We start from the raw sequence: 17,244 nt of genomic DNA, 5'->3' as shown, positions 1-17,244 counted from the left end.
TTCATTGTCTGGACAGGAGCAGGAAAAAAACTGCACGTGAATTAAGCGCTTTTCCACGCCGGGTCCGTTCTGTGGTTTGCAGAACGCCTCGGAGCGGGGACACCACAGCAGCGGGGACACCTCGAAGCGCGGCGGTGACCGCGAAGGGCGAAAAAGACCCTTCGTGTTCAGGAAGAAAATCGGGTTTAACGCGCTCGTTTCATGGAATAGGTGTCCTTAACCTTGAAGTTTCGCGTTCCAGCCGCCCGGGCTGCCGGGCGGGGAGGAGGAAGCGGCCGAGGAGGAGGGGGAAGCGGCGGCGGAGGAGGAGGCGGGGGCCGCTCGAGGCGGAGCCGGGGCGGGCCGCAGGGGAGGCGGCTGGAAAACAGGCCGGCGCTGGTTCTGGCCCCGCAGTGCCCGCAGCCGCCGCTCAGCAGCGCCGGGAGCCGCTCAGCCGCGGGAGGGCAGCGAGGCGAGAGCCGGGCGGGCGCCCAGACCCCGACAGTCCCCTCCGGCACCGCACAGAGAGGTACGAGCCGGGCGGGGGGCGGCGGCGGCGCCCCTGGTCCCCTCGGAGGGTCCCCTCGGCCCCCTCAGCGGCACCTGCGGCGGGAGGGCCGGTGCCGCCTCGGCGGGGGCAGCCCGGGGGCCCGGGGAGAGAGCGGGGGCCTTTGTCTGAGGGGGCGGACCCGGGACCCGTCCCCGACACCCACCTGCCCACAGCACTCCAGGGGCCGTTCCCTGCGCCCCATCCCACACACCCACCTGCCCCAGCCGCTCCAAGGGGAGCCCCCGTTCCCTGTCCCACACACCTGCCCGAGGTGTGTGATTCCCTGTGTCCCATCCCACACACCACCCTGACGGTCCAGCCCGGTGCCCCGTCCCACACTGAACCCTGAGGGAATATTCCTTGCACCCCATCCCACACACCATCCTGAGGGGTCACTCCCTGTGCCCCATCCCACACACCATCCTGAGGGGTCACTCCCTGTGCCCCATCCCACACACACCAAAACACCCCAGGAACGTGCCAACCCTCGTTCCTCAGCCCCTCGACACCACAGCTCAGGTGCAGAGCAGGAGGCTGCAGGTGCGGTGTCATCCCTGCCCCTGTTTTTGGGGAGGGTGGGAGAGTGGATCGCTGTTTCGACTCAGGGCAGAAAAGCCCGTGGTTGTGTCGGGATTTTGGGGTGCTTTGCATCTCTTTTCCCCCCTCTGTGTGTTGATGTCAGCGTGTCTCCCGCACGCGATGTGCGCCTCCGCATTCCCCGCCTTGGCATTCCAGGCGATGACACGAAGAGGAAAGGTTAAGTGGGGAAGTCACCGTGGTCGGGATGTAAATGACGAGCTGTGAAGGCTCGCTCGGTGTTTCTTGTTTACACAAAGCTGTTACAATACCGGGGGCTTGGCAGTTCGCACCGGTCTGGCGTTTTCAGTCAAATCCATTGACTTCTTCGGAATTGCTCCTCTTTGAGGTCGCTGTGATAGATGTGGGGTTAGCCCTGAACTCACGGCGCTGAAATGCACAAAGCCAATTGTCAGCTACCGAACCTGCCCTCAAAACAAAGCATTTCAGCAATTTACATCCTCACCCCGAGACGCGGAACTGCTCCGCTGGATCCTTGCTCTGATCACCCCAAAAAGTGCTGTGTGTGGTGTATGGACGCTCTGCCTCAAACCCGGTGCCGGGGCCAGCTGTATGTGCTGATATATCAGATGTAAACACAAGCTTTATGTAAAAGCGAAACCATATGTATCAGCTAACGTGCATCCACTCCACGATCCTGCACAAACAGAGTCGAGCCCAGAGCTCTGTCCTTAGCTCACCCTGTTGATCCACTTTTCCCGTAGCCTGTACGACGCAGCCCTATTCCCAGAGTTACCAGACAGGTTTAGTGGAGAACAAGAAATCAGCCCAGGAGCATTTCTGTGTTGTGCAAGAACGCTGTTATGTTCTCAGTCCTTTACAGATGTTGTTTTATTGACTTAGTGATAACATTTTGCTCTCCTAGGTCCTTTTCCCTTTCCAGACTGTTAGCCCAGCACTTACTAATCTTTTATGGCACTGCTGTGGAACAGATGTACCGTGTTTTGTAGGGAGTAGCAAGCTCCGTGGTTTCAGCTGGCTGTGCCTCTAAAAAAAGCCAGTGCTGCCTTTCTCCCGTGCCGCTGTTGTGGAGTGGGTAGCTGGACTAGGAAGCAGTTTTGGATGACTACTGAGCTGGCAAAGATCCAAAGGTCTTGTGTCTGACTCAGTGCTTGGATCCAAATCATTGTGTAGTTGCTCAAATGTTTACCTGGGCATCTTTGGGTTTGGAGGAGCATCCAGCTGGTATTTTGGCTGAGCTATGTATGGGAATGGGCGCAAAGTTCTGGGGCTTTAAGTCCTGAAAATGCTGACTGATGTTGTTAGCTGTGGTTGTTTTTCCTTCTCCATCCTTTGGCTCCACGGAGCAGCTGCTCTGGAGCTGTACAGCTTTGTGCCACGCTTCCCTGGAATGCTGGGGTGTGTGGCTGGAACCCCACAAACACACTGCAACATGTCCTGGGATCCATGAGGGATCCCCTGTCCTCATCTCTGCTGCTGCTGAAAGCACTCCTGGATGTCCCTCTCTGGTTTGCGCTGAAAGGGCTTTCTGCTGTTGTGTCTCTCCCACCAAAATGTGCTGTCATGAGTCAGCTGTGGTGTCTCTGAAACATGGGATGTAGGGATCTCACTTGACTCGGTGGGGTTGAAGGAGTTGAGGTGGAGTTTGGAAAGCTCAGTCTAATTGTTAACATTCCTCACAAACAAGGGACTCAGCAGCTTACAGGCTCCCCACAGCATCCTTTGGTCTAAGAGGTGTGATGGTGCTTTTACTGACCTCCACCTTTGCCAAGTAGTGCAGTTTGGATTTTTCACCATCTTCCATCCCTCAAATGCTGTTGGATTCCTGCCTGTCTCTGCCTCAGAAGGCTGGAGGAGTATTCCTGCATCCTGCTGCCTGCCTCCAAAGTGTATCTGCCTGTCTCTCAGTGCCACTTATATCACTTTGTATTTTCTGCTCCTGTCATCCCACGGAAAAGTAATCCCTTCTAATCAAATCTGAGGTTCTCCAGCTAAATTCCTGCTGGCCCAAATGAGTTCCCAAGGAGAATGGTGATGCTGACTTCTGAAGTATGTGGATTTACTTTGTGTGACTGGGTTATACAAAAAAGAGAGAGAAATTATTTTCTCTGTTCCTTTTACAAATGTTAAAGCACAGCCTGCTGTGTTTCACAAGTCTCACCGCTGTCTCCTTCTCTCTCAGTAATTGTAATTAACAGACCAGAAAATGGAAAAATGTAGAAATACCTTCTCCCAGTGGCCACAAACATTAGTCCTCTCCAGAAGTTAATGAAGTCAAGTCTATGGAAATTAAATAACTGATTTTTTAAGCTCTGTTGGTGAGCTAAAACATTATGTCAGAGGGATAAATAATAAATTAAAGGGGTATAAAGATTGCCTCTTGGAACTGATGTGGGTGAAGAATGGATTTGAACTCTCCCTTCTCAAGAGGGTGTCTAAACCTTTGGCTTAAGGATGTGGCTTAAGGATCTGTCCTTCTCTGCTTGGGTGCAAAAAATAATCTGTAGCACAGCAGTAACATGGGAGGGGGATGGTAACCCACAGTGGGAATAGGGAATAGAAGCACTGCCATAAAAAAAAAACCCAAATGCAACCAATTCATCCCATTACAGACTCCTGAGAAGCAAATGATTTAACAAATGGCATCTCGAAACCACCTTTGTGGTTTTTCCAGGCCATGTTATCATCCTTGTTGTCTTGCTGTTGAGGGCACATGAAAATTTCCAGCCACCTTGATGCTGTGTCCCGTTCCCATCGGCTCTGTGGATGTGTTGGCTTAGCTGTGCTCCCCGTGGAGGGCCTGTGGGTGTGTGCACTGGAGTTTATAGGAGTCGCCATGGAAATTAGTCTCAAATCTCTGCTTAATATATATATATATATTATAATCTAATATTTCAGTGGTTTCTTTGTATTTTAAGAAAAGATTCCAGAAATACCACGGGTGGGAATATGAACTGCTCAGAAAATAAAACTTGGTGGCTACTCCAGTTACCACCCTGTGCACGGGTGGCACCTGAAGAGCACAGGGATGTGGTGCAGCTCTTGCACGGGGGTGTGGCTCCATTCTGGAGGGTGGGTTTTCAAGAACCTTATTTCGAGGTCCTGTTTTTGTGTCTGTGTACAATTATAAGCATAATTTTGGGGAGTCTGTGAGGTTCAGCTCCTCCCTGTACCTTGTGAAAGGATGTTGCAACCTGTAATAAAGCCTGTTGAGGTTAAACTCGACCACGTACGACTGACTTTTATTAAAGAGGAGACCATCAGTCGGTGTTGCATTGGGTTGCTGTACAGGATGTGTGCTCCTTAGGGAGTTCATGGCACCGTCCTTCCCTTCATCTGACCACATGTGGTGCCCATTGCATCACCAAAATACACAGTGTGTTCTTTATTTATTGCATGGGAAAAAAAGGCTTTGGATACTAGAGCCAGAACGCTGAGGGACCCCGGGCTAGGGGTTGGACTGTAGGTGAGTGCCTGAGAGAGCTGGGGGTGTTCAGACTGGAGAAGAAAAGCCTCTGGGGACACCTTCCAGCATCTCCCAGGGCCTTAAGGGACTCCAAGAGAGCTGGAGAGGGATTTGGAAAAGGGCTTGGAGTGGCAGGACAAGGGCAAATGGCTTCACACTGACAGAGGGAACGTTAGACTGGATATTGGGAAGAAGTTCTTTACTCAGAGGGTAAGGAGGCCCTGGCACAGGTTGTCCAGAGACACTGTGGTTGCCCCATCCCTGGAAGTGTTCAAGATCAGGTTGGGTGAGGCTTGGAGCAACCTGATTTAGTGGAAGGTGTCCCTGCCCGTGGCAAAGGGTTTGAACAAGATGGTCTTTAAGGTCCTTCCAACCCAAACCATCCAGTGATTGAACCAGCAGCTCTGAGCTGTGGATAACACACCACACAGGGTTTTTATAACAACATGTTTGCCATCTGAACCTGACAGCACTGTGACAGGGACGTTTGCTTTGGAGGATGTGCTCTGTGTACTGGTGACCTTTTCCTGGGGAAATCTTTAAATGCAGTAGATTTTAAACCAATGGTGGTGTTTGGTGAATTTTAATCATATCCTTGGTTTTAAGTGCAATTTTAGTGGGGTTTTTTTTTCTTTTTTTGGTGGCTGGAGTTTTTGTTTTGAGACATTTTGGGGCCAGGGCCATGACGTTGCAAGGCTGAGATGTGAGGGAAGGTGAGAGGTGCAGCAGGGAGCGATTTGGCACCGGGAAAGGCCTGGGTTGCTCGGAAGGTAGTGAGATGAGCTCATCAGCAGGAATGTAATGCAAGAAGGGTCAAAAAGCTCGTCCTTGCTGTTCATGCTGGAGTTTGATCCCTGAGCTGTTCCTGGCTAGGTCTCTGCTACCAGCCCATCCTTTAAGGATTGGTTAAACAAGGCAGCTATTGTTACTGCTCTGGGATAACTCAAAATGATGGTGGCTGGGAGCTTGCTGGGCCTGAGGGAAACACATTTTGCAGCCCGGGGGTAGTGATTTACACAGGGCTTTGGTTGTTGCATATTCCCTCTTCGGAGGGGTTTTCCACATCATGCTCTGAGACCATGTTAATCCCACTTCCAAGAGGGAGAACTGGAGGCCATGGAGCAGATCAGTGGCAGAATGGAGGTTGCAGTGAGTGAGGAGAGTCTCAGCTGTGGGGAGCCCAGAGAGCTGCAATGACGTAAACACAGACAATTTCAGCTTGTGGGGAATTTTTTGCTTTGGTCACATGCATTTCTTTTATGCAATAGGTCTTTAAAGGGCTGCAAAGTCTTTATAATGATTTGAAAAGTTCATTTAATTACACTTTTACTTCATGTGTATGTGTGTGTGTGTGTGTGTGTGTACCTACTGAGTTCAAAGGCAGGAACTACTGTTTAAGGAGTAGGAAAATATTTGTTTTCCTGGCTGACGAAGTAGAGAACTAAGTGGATGTAGATAATTTTTGAAGAATGGATACTTAGTTATTCATTTCTTCATTCATTATTCTGCATAATGCCAGATTTTTCTTTAGTGTGTCCTCTAGATTGAGCTGAGGGGCCTGGAACAGCGTAGGTTTTGCTGGCATGCTTGGCATGACTGAAATATTGGACAGGATATAATGATGTTTGCACACTTTGAGGAGGAGAGAAAAAAAAAAAAAGGCATGTTGGTTTGGATCATTTCTTTTGTGAAGTGCCTGCTCAAGCTCCTTTGTAGCTGATATATCCAGAAAATGCCTTGTGCTAAATGAAGCAGGTAGTCCTGGCCTATCCTTAAGCTGGAAATTGCATAGGAAAGGAAGAGTTTCGTTCTTTTTCTAAGAGTCAGTTCAGTTTAGTTCATTTTTCGGGACAGGTGGGGAATGGATTTTCTCCCAAGGCCCTCATACAGGTGTAATATGCAAGAGTTTCTGACGTTTCTGTTGGATGGGCACTTAGTCTGAAGCTGAATTAAAAATTCTCCTCTCCCATGGGCATGCATGTTCCAGGATGTAGGTGTAACCTCCTGCTTTGATCTCCAATCTTCTTCTAACAGGATTTTCTTTTTTGGAATCTGACAGGGCTGTGATCCCAGAGGACTCTGCGGGGAGGACGTGTCTGGTAATCCTTTGCTTGAGCTCCTGAAGCTCACAGACCCTTTGGGACAGCCTGGGAAGCTGGAGGGAGCGTTGTTGTGCAAGCTCCTGGTTCCAGGAGTGGAACTGCACAGAGATGTTTTCTCTGAGCTGTCCTGTCTCCGACTGCTCGTTTCCTCTCTTGCATAACTGTTCTCCAGCCCTGGCAGGGCACAGACTCTCGGGTGACTTACACAATTTTAAAACGCTACTTCTAGTAAAAGGGTTCACCCCATTCTTGTGCATGTCCTGCTGTGACTGTGGGTGACAGGTCTTGGTCAGGGAACCCACACACCTGGCAGTGGATTATTACTTATTTTTATGGGGTTATTTTTCAGTTGGATCCAATCCTTGGCCTGTCCCGTGACTGCTGCTGTCAGCACCACACAGACAGGGCTGTCCTTAAGGACAGTGCAAACTTGGATCTAAGGTTTCTGGAATTGCATAACTGTGCCCTCAGATGTGCTGGGGTGTGCTGACAAACACACACATGTGTGGGTATATCTGGGATGTGCTCCCAAACACAAACACACACACACACACACACACACACGTGTGGGGTTATATCTGAGATGCGCTCCCAAACACACACACGTGTGGGGTTATATCTGGGATGTGCTCCCAAGCACACACACGTGTGGGGTTATATCTGGGATGTGCTCCCAAGCACACACATATGTGGGGTTATATCTGGGATGTGCTCCCAAGCACACACACATGTGGGGTTATATCTGGGATGTACTCCCAAGCACACACACGTGTGGGGTTATATCTGGGATGTGCTCCCAAACACACACACATGTGGGGTTATATCTGGGATGTGCTCCCAAGCACACACACGTGTGGGGTTATATCTGGGATGTGCTCCCAAACACACACACATGTGGGGTTATATCTGGGATGTGCTCCCAAACACACACACATGTGTGGGTATATCTGGGATGTGCTCCCAAGCACACACATATGGGTATTTTTCCCTGGGACCACTTCTGTCATCTTTCTTATTGTGTTCTTCCATGGGCTGATGCGACTGAGAGCTTGGAGATTGACTTTGGATTTGCAAGAATAAGCCAGGAGGAGTTGGGGGGAGACTGGGGAGGCACGTGAGGAAGCAAAAATTCCCTAAAACCCCTTTGATAGGCCAAGCTTTAAAGCTGAGGTAAAGGTTGGTACTTTGGAGGTTGCAGTTTACTCTCTGCTGTTCGGATGTTCTGATCCCACAGAACAGTTTGTGCTCTTCATTAAATGCTTGCAGGAGCACAGAGTCCTCCAAGAAGACTGAATTGAATGTCCCTTTCTTGTCGTGGGGAGCTCACACCATCTCTCCAGTGTTCCAGTGGCATCTGGTGTCTCTGTTTGGGCTTTGAGGAGGACTTGGCAAAGGGCTGAATGTGACTGTGGGCTTTAGGGTGAAGTGCTGGGTCATTTATCTTTTTGTGTCCGGATTCCCTTGGGGTGGGATCCAGGGCTGAAGATCTTATGCATGAAAATAGTCCAGGGAGGAACAGAAGAAAGGCCTAAGGTAAAAAAAAAAAACAAACAAGCAAAAAAAAAGAGAGAGCTGCTCTGACTGCAGAGTGAGATGGGAAGGAGGCAAATGGGAGGAAAAGTGTGGATTGTGCTCCTGTTAATAACTATCTCCATGCTGTGGGGTGGGAGAGGGGCTTTCTCATTGGGAAGGCTCTGCTGGGAAGCTCCTGTTCCCGTGCCTGTTCTGTGAGTGCAGCTCTATGTTGTCTCTGTATTACTCCTCCAGGAATGGAGGAAGCAGGTACCATGTGGGAATGGGCAGCTGCTGCACATGGGATCTTACAGAGTTTCTCCAGTGTATGATACAAATATCAGGGAAGCTCCTGTGCTCTGGGGCTGCTGTTGACATGTTCTGCTGTCATGTTTCTGTTACAAGCAAAGAGCAGCAGGGCCGGAAGGGACCTTAAGTTGTCTAATCTGACCTTCTGCCCCAAGACTGGGTCAGATCTATCTAAACTTTCCCAGCAGATGTTTGTCCAACACAGTTGTTAAAAGCCTCCAGTGATGGACTTTCCCCGTCCTCCTGGGGTGATCCTTGAAAGTCCTGCATTGTTCTTGCCATTACCAAGATTTTCCTAGTTTCTGACTTTGATTTCTTGTGCTGCAGTTGGGGATTGCTGCCCTCTTGCCCTTTTGTTGCTGTACAGAGTGAGCTGTTCCATCCTCTGGAGCAGCCTTTGGGAATCTCTGGATCGTGTCTTTCTTGAGCTTCAGGGCCCAAAACTTGCCTGGACCTGCCTGTAGTGAGCCAGCAAACACCATTTTGTGACTCTCATGTGGACCTTGGGGTATGATGGATGCATTTTATTTTTGGACAGAGCACACATAAAGTGTTTTGTCACAAAAGGTTTCCTTATGGCTTCTTCTTTCTACCCACTATAGAAACAGGGCACATGCTCTTCTTGCTCAAGTGCTTTTCCACAGGCATGTGTTATGGATTTCTGGCTGTTCCAGAGTGGTTCCTCCCTGTTGTAAGGTGAAGGTCCTTGCCAGCTGCTCAGACCAAGGCTTTGCCCACGATTAGCTCGATTGCAGCTCAGGCATTGTGCTTTCCTGCTCTGACCTCCCAGCTGGAGCTCAGGAGTGACCTTCTCTTCTCCCTCCCTGCAGTGGTTACTCTCCCTGCATCTGATTTTGTATCTCCTGTATCTTTGTTTCCATGAAGGACTCGGTTATTCATGCATTTCTAAAGCTGGTAAAGCGTGGATGTGAAGATTATTCTGAGAGCGCTCAGACATAAAACGTGACAGAAAACGCAGCAGATAAGCACTAGAAACATTATTTACTAAGGTAAACTGCTTCACTTTATTGGGGGGGGGGGGGAAGAAGGAAAAACTTGTCTGTGTATATTGTTCCAGGCATTTTCTCTGGATCTGTTAACACCTCTTATACCTTTCAGTGGGAGAGAGTAGGAAGTTTGTGTGAAAGGTGTGTCTGCACACCTTTGTCCTGAGACAACTGAGGAAGCTCTCACCAAAAAGGAGGCTGGTCTGGACAGGTCTGAAACATCTCTTGGCATCAGCTCCTGTTTATTGCGGTGGGAAGAGCAGGTAGGGAGGAGCAGTCTGGATTTTATTGTTTGAACTATCACTATGTATCTTCTTTGAATTCCTCACAGTTTTCTCCAGAGCTTCTGTACAGCTTGCATAACGTGAGTCTCCAGTTTCTCTTGTTCTGCTTCCAGTGGCAGTGAAAGTTTTTAGTGTTTAATTCCTTACTCTTTTTTTCTCCCTCAGTTACAGATACTGGCAGCTTTAGTCATATGGAAGGTATTTTATTGACAGCTTTTGAGTCTAAAGTACTTGTTAGCACTGAACAGGTGTAGAGTGATGTAGACTACTGGGCAAATTCCCTTGTTCAGTGTTCCTTGATAAAGATTTCTTAGAACTGGAGATTAACTGAGGTGGAATAGGACATCTGGAGCTCCCTTGTCTGACCTCCTGCTCCAGACAGGGCCAGGATCAAAGGTAGGTTTTTTGTGAACATTTCTGATCAAATTTTGAGCCTTTTCCAGTCAAGTGTGGCAGGTTGATGCCATGCTTACTGCTCTTGTGGTGAGGAATATTGTCCTCTTGTCTGATCAGAATTTCCCCTGCTGCCAGTCATGCCCATTGTTTTGTTGCCTTTTGTTTCTACCATTTGAGTCTGGCTCCATCTGTAACCCCCCCCAGTTAGATAGTGGAAGGTGTAAGTTGAATCCCCCACTAATTTCCATTTCTTCTCCAAGTTTAACAAACCCTGTTCCCTCATTCTCTTCTCTTCCATCATGTTTTCCAGTCTGCTGGCTCCTGCCTTTCGAGCTCAGTGATCCAACCAAATTTTAACCAGAGTCACAGAATCACAGGATGGTTTGGGTTGGAAAGGACCTTAAAAGACCATCCAGTTGCAACCCCCTGCCATGGGCAGGGACACCTTCCACTAACCCAGGTTACTCCAAGCCCCTTCCAGTCTGTCCTTGGACACTTGCAGGGATGAGGCAGCCACAGCTTCTCTGGGCAACCTGTGCCAGGGCCTCCCCATCCTCATAGAGAGGAATTTCTTCCCAATATCCAATCTGACCCTGCCCTCTGGCAGTTTAAAGCTGTGTGTTCCACCCATCCAATCCATATCTCCCCGTTCATGAGAACAAGTTAAGTGTCTCTAGGATGGTCACACTTTAAAAGACCTGCTAATGAGGGAGTTGCTTCAAAACAGTGAAAAATTTCTCTTCAAACTGACCTATGTGGAGCTTTTCAGTGGGGTGAGTGAGCTGGGAGAAGGGGGGTGAGAAGTAAAAGCACATGGGATTCTAAAAAGTAGTTTTTGGCCTCTTCTTCTATGTTGATGAGCCCCTGGTCTTTTGTTCTTTCCATACACATTCATGGCCATTACCTTGGTTTTAAACAAAGATTAAAGCCAGAGGGTTAAACTCAGGAGAGTGAAACTCTGAATTTTCCTGCTAGATTTGGATGGAGGAGACTCCCCTCAGGCCGTGTCCTGCTTGCTTGCCTGAGCTAGTCTGTTCTTAGGAACATGTCTGGCTTAAATGGACCCAGCTAATCTCATACCTGGTGTTTTTTAATTTTGTTGTTCTCCACAGGATTCTCTCAGGTCTGCTTTCACAAAAAGCACAGCAGCTGCACACAGTGAGCACCCGAGGGCAAGACTTTTCAAGGCATAGCTGAGTCTTTCTGTGGATCATACCCTGAGCTTTGCCTTTATTCAGCTGTGGGACACTGTTGAACCTCCCAGTTTTGCCTTGACCCTCTCAGAGTCTTTTCTGGAGTCTTGCTGAATAGGAAGTTGCTCCCCATTTTTGCATTCGTACCTGTGACTTCTCTTGCTCAAGTATTTCCTCTTGTCATAACTAGACCAGCGCATCAAGATAATTTAGAAATTGAAATCTGTACGCCACGGTGCTTGCAAACCCTCCCGGCTGAATCATCTGCTGGGTTTGTGGCCATACATTCCAGTCTGTCATCCAGACTGGTAATGAAAATATTGCACAGCCCTTGTGCCTGGCTGGACCCGCTTCCCAGTGCTCTCCCAGTTAGGTAACAAACCCTTGATAATTACGCTCCGAGAACGGTGTTGTCATGCAGCCGTTTGATGGCGATTGCATCCGATTCGTGTTTCCTTACGGGAATATCGTGTGAAACAGCATCAGAGCTAATAAAGAAGCATTTCTGAATGTCCTTATCACTTCTGGACGTTTTTCTTTGTTGCTCCATAGATTTCTGAAGCTGGAAGGGACCGTAAAGGTGATGGGATTTGCCCCTGTCCGTACTGAAAGTTTAGGTGAGCAAGTCACAGCAGATTTATCAGGAGTTTCGTAACAGGACGGTTGCGATGTGACAACTCCAGGAGATCAAGAGGAAGCAAACGTGATGTGCTCATGGGTCCCAAACAAAATTAAACAATTACCTGAATCCAGTCTTCAGAGCAGCCTTTGAACCAATCCCAACCCTTTTTCTGCAAGGGCTGGAAAAATAAGGAACGTGTCTGATCCGTACCAGGTATCAGCCGGCAGTTATCGGTGCCTACGTGCTGCTACTCAGATCTTGTTAGCTGTCTAATTGGATAATAGGCAGTACACTTCACAACTACATAAGTTTATTAAGCTTAATCTGCTTTGGAGCAAGGAGGGGAAGATGTGCTCGGTGACAAATGGGCACAAGAAGATGCACAGTGGGGCAGTGGTGTAAATACGGGGCCGTGTCCCCCTCACTTCAGTTCCAGCAACTTCCTGAGGCAGGGGCTCTGTATGTCTGCAAAATTTACAGTAATATTTATTGAGTCCCAGAGCAAAGAGTTGCAGCACTTTCAGACTTTGCCCATGTTGGCCAGGCAACTTCACTTTTAAAAGCACAGTTTTTCTAGTGGTTAAATCCTTCTCAGAGGGGACTTTTGATAAAATGTGCAGGATCACTTTGTCCCTGTTGATAAATCCAATGTGTTATAGCAAAGAATATGCTTCTCTCTTTCTGTGTGTGTGTGGGACACCTGGACTTTGCAGCAAGTTCCTGGTCCTAAAGCTTGTTTCCAGTACATGAAGCTGTGCAGTGGGCAGGATCAGAAAGTTTTCACAGGAGTTGGTATGACCAGTTCTATACATGGAGGGGAGGAACCTCTTTGATTATTAAATACTCTTCCCTTTCTTCCCTGAGAAGATGAAATTACTGCAGTTACCCAGTTCTAAACTTTTGGAGTGGATTGACTCTTTTCAAAGACATAACGAAAAAAAGCCAGACTTCTGGAGATGAGTGTTTTTATTTAAAGATGTGTGAATATGAGCACATTTCATGAGTTGTCACCACCTGTTATATTCTCAGGAGAAAGTTCTACAAGGTGCAAAAGATCCATCTGCCAAGGGGATCTTTAGCTCAAGGTAATGGGAGAGTGACTGTGTGAACTGTGTCGTGTCCAGATGCTGGATGCCTTTGGGATGGATGCCCTTTGGATGGATGGAGGGTTTTAGCACAAAGCTCAAGCTGAGCCCAACTTTTGGCCCTGTATCTTGGGTGAGCTGCCTACAGCTTTTCAATTTTTTCTTACTTCACCTCATCTGAAAAGTACCTTCACCTTGTTTTGCTGTCCAGCATCTGCCTGTAGTTGGCAGGAAAGACAGGAGCAGACCTCTTAATCTTCAAGTGTCTTAAGGAAATGTAAACTCTGCTAAGTGTGCTTATCACAGAGCAGCTCATTTACCAGCTGTGCAAAGTACCTTGTGGTTCATTTACATGAGATGTTTAGAGGATTCTCTGCTGCTTTCTGTCTTGACATCTGTGTTTGTGGTCAGTAAGGGTTAAGAGGGAGGCACTTGTATTGTGTTCCACTGTACTGGGAATTTAGAGCCTGTTGACTTTCCCCTGGAAAATCTTATTTAATAGGAAAACTCTTAAATCACTTTTATTTTGGATGGTGGGAAAAGATTTCAGGGCGTTTGGTCCATTTTGGTTTAGATAAACTCCCAAACCACCAATTTATTTTGGATGATCTAAAGAATATCAGCTGAATACAGAAGAGTTTTTATAGTTATCCACACCTGAACTAAAAGCATGGTCAGCAGGGAAAAATCAGATTTTTTCCAAAGGGTAGCTCACATCTCAGCATCCAGATTACTGGCACAAGCTCTGTGTCCTTGTTTTCCCTCCGTAGTCCCACTGAGGCACTGATGGGGGGGAGCTGCAGGTAACCTTTTCCTTTCTGTTGCACGTACCTGGGTCACATTGCAATTGGAGGCATCCAGAAGGAATGAAGGAGAGTGGTCTGCTGCAGAAGGTTCCAGAATGAGGTGATGGTTGCATGTTTTCTGTTGCAATATCCACTAATAATGCCTTTTATCTCCTGTCCCAATCTGCTGTGTAATGACATGGACTCCCATTCTCAATCCGTCATCAACTTCCAGTCAGGCTCGACTTCAACCCGTACTTATTAAAGGGTGAAGAATGCTCTGTCATGTGCAGTTGATAAGGGAATTCAGAAATAAAAGTGCATATTAAATTGTCAGTAGCCTTTTTTTTTTCCCCTTTAACTTTAGCTGGAAAAAAATGATGGCATAGCTTGTTTTCCTCCTCCTACGTCGGCAATATCTGGGCATGCCCAGCTCTGGCAGGATTGTTTTTCAAAACCAAGGTAACCCTTAGGCTGGTCCTGTCTGGCTGCTGCCTGCTGCAGATCAAACCCACACCCAGAAATGCAGAAATCAAAAGCAGAACACCTGCTTGGTTGGTCATTAGTGTCTTCTTGACAGATTTTAAAATGTGCTGTTTTCAGAAAAACGAGGAGTTGACAATTGCGCGCTGAGGATTCGTCCTGCCGCCCTGGCTGGGCATGGATGAGCTGTCCTTGTAGAGGGATCCACAGTAGGATGGTGTCACTGTAGGTCTTCATTAGGGTCTTTAAGCACTATTTTAAGTTTCCTGAGCTTAAGTCATAGAAGATCTGACGCCTGGAGTCAAGGCCTTGCCTGTGACAGGCAGGTCTCTGGAGAGCTGTGCAAAGATCCTCGTGTCTCCCCAGAGCAGTGCCCTGTGTTTCAGAAAGGGACATTGTGAGTGAGGAGAACAAGTTTCGGATCACATGTCCCCCAGCAAGTACTGTTCTTTCGATAGGAAGACTTGTTGGAGAATGTTAATTGAGTCCCTTTTTAAATGAAGGAGGCTTTGCTTCCTTCCCAAGTTTTCAAAACAAATTTTCCAAATACAGTGCCTATGTTTCATTCAAGTGTAAATCCTTTCTCTTTAACCTGGAAGTTATCCCAGAAAAAAAGCCTATCCATTCACTGCAGGACAGACCTTTGTGGTTGTAGTGGAGAAAAAAGCAGTGGATCAAATTGTCCAAACAGGAAGGGAATTAAGAAAAGCCTTTGCTCAGTGAGCGGAGCTCTCATTTCGGTTTAAATGGTTGTCCTACAAACTCCACTTTACATCTCCATTGCTTTTGAAGCATCACACAATGATTGAAGTGTCTGCTAAATTTAGAAATGACAAATTTTCCCTGCCAACATGCCAGCCTATCTGTAGGGATTTCAGCATGTAGTTATGGGATGGATGCAAGCAGTGATCTGAAGTTTACTGGCTTGTAACCTCATCTGGCTTGCACATGGCTCAGTCCTGGTGGGGATCTAATACCTTACGCTGATTCCTTTTGATTTGAGGGCATTAATGGAAATGCTTTTTTGGCACAGCCAGGTGCCTGTGCTGTTTTACATTGGGTGAAACCGAGGCACTGGGAGGATCAAGCGTGGTGTGCCGAATAAAATGAGCTCCCACCTGAACACGTTGAAATTGTGCTAAATTTTTAGCAAGTTATGGGTAGGATTGTCATTCTTTTACCCCAGTCACATTGGAAGGCTGTGGAAGAAGAGATAAATCTCAAATGTCCCAGTTCCAAGATTCTGCTGTTTACCATATGACAAGTCTTCCTGCTCTGTGAAAAATCTCTTAGATCTAAAATCTGTCCTTTTTTTTCCTCAGCCTGAGCTATTTAATTTTTCTCTCTCTGAGCAACGTTTTATCTCAATTCTGTGAAGCTGTTTGAGGCACAGTTACATGAAGAGGATCAATACAAAGTAAACTTCCTTTTTTTCCATTAAAATGTCTTGATTGTCACAGAGAAGGATTGTTTTGAGTTCAGGTGTGTCAGGAGAAATGAAAGGCACCTTGCAGCAGTGATAATCCATCACTGGAGTGCGTCCCATGGCACTCCAGGCTGCACTTGCCTGCAAGGCACTTACTAACCTCAAAGCACAAGAAGTCGATGGGAGGAGGTTTTCTGTTGGAATCTCCAGACAAAATTTCATCCTCGGGCTTTGTTTTGAAGTTTGCAACAAGGTGGGAACAAAGCCCAAGGTGTCACTGTGGTGTTTTCATCTCCTTCCTCACCCACCCTTCTGTTTCTTATCTTTGATTTCGTTTGACCTTTAAAGGTCCCCTGCAGCCCAGACTATTCTGTGATTCCATGATTCACGAGCTGTTTCTGCTCGCTGCTCCATTTCACACACGGGAGGAAAATCACTCAACAAGGGTGAGTTGCTTCTGTTGCTTTATAGCAGGGATATATTCCTGTGTAAGAGGTTTTCCATAGCAGTGCTGATTTCCTTTGGATATCTCCAAGTTACCTGGATGCACACAATGTATAGGGAGGAGAAGGTCGATGCTTTTGTGTTAAAACATTTCTTGTTGCTGCATGCAAATCTGTGGGGAAAGCTCCAGTCTTCTTCAAGAGTGGGTACAGACCTCAGCCAGCCAGTCTGCCAGCCATAAACCAGGCCTCCTCAGGATCCAAGGACATGCTTCCCAACCTGAATTCCCCTGCCTTGGGCTCTGGGCTGCTGTGTGAGCATGTTTGTGCAGACAGCAGGATGGAGAAGGCTGTGTATCTCAGCGTGCTGAGGCGAGCCCTGGTTGTATGTCTGCTGCCTTAAAGCTGGAACATGTGGTTTACCTTCAACCACGAGCCCAGGAGAAGTCCCCTCCACACAGCTGCACCTGGAGAGACATATTTTTCCTGGAGTCACGTCTGGTCTGTTCCAGGCTGCAGTCGATCCAGTTATTGTGGGAGTAAATCCATGTGGTGTTTGGCTTTTCTAATTTTGGCTCTCTTCCCGTGGTGTTTCTGTTGGATTTAGTGATTTTCCCTGTGGCTTGAATGGTGAAGAAGTGGTAACTGCTCGGGGATGGCTTGAAATCAAAGACTGAGTGTGGGTGTTGCTTTCAAAAAGAGAAGAAATGATGCTATTTCGAGAGCTGTGCTGCTATTTCAGGGCAGTTTGGTTGGTCTGGGTTCTGAGAAGTGGTGAGAAAAAATAATTGCTTTTGGGCTAGTGTGTCTCATATGGTGTGTCCTGAAATGATCCTCATGTACACATTGAGCTGGAACCAATACTGAGCCTCTCTGCATTGTAGATTTATTCTGTCTCCTCCTAGTAGAGAGGATGGGAGGAGAAGAAAAGACTCCTGTTGGAACTTTGCTCCCAAGCTTGCTGCAACGAATTTAAAACCCCAAGCCACAGTGAATTCCCAAGTGTAATTTGGACACCAGTGTTTATTTGACTGAGACACGATT

General features: G+C 47.6%; 1 protein-coding gene across 1 annotated transcript in view; it reads left to right on the top strand.

Annotated features, from left to right (window-relative positions):
- The first annotated feature begins 355 nt into the window (after positions 1 to 355).
- Positions 356 to 17,244, top strand: part of SMOX (spermine oxidase) — a 51,435-nt gene continuing 34,546 nt past the window's right edge. The window contains exon 1 of the mRNA XM_051798215.1: positions 356 to 508. The gene's annotated coding sequence lies outside the window, so the exon portion shown is untranslated. The remainder of the gene's footprint in view (positions 509 to 17,244) is intronic.

This window comes from Manacus candei, unplaced genomic scaffold (assembly GCF_025592945.1).
Source record: "Manacus candei isolate 608988 ecotype Guabito, Panama unplaced genomic scaffold, ASM2559294v1 h1tg000048l, whole genome shotgun sequence".
Classification (NCBI taxonomy): domain Eukaryota; kingdom Metazoa; phylum Chordata; class Aves; order Passeriformes; family Pipridae; genus Manacus; species Manacus candei.
Note: the sequence above shows the minus strand (reverse complement) of the source record. Positions and strands in the feature narration are given on the sequence as shown.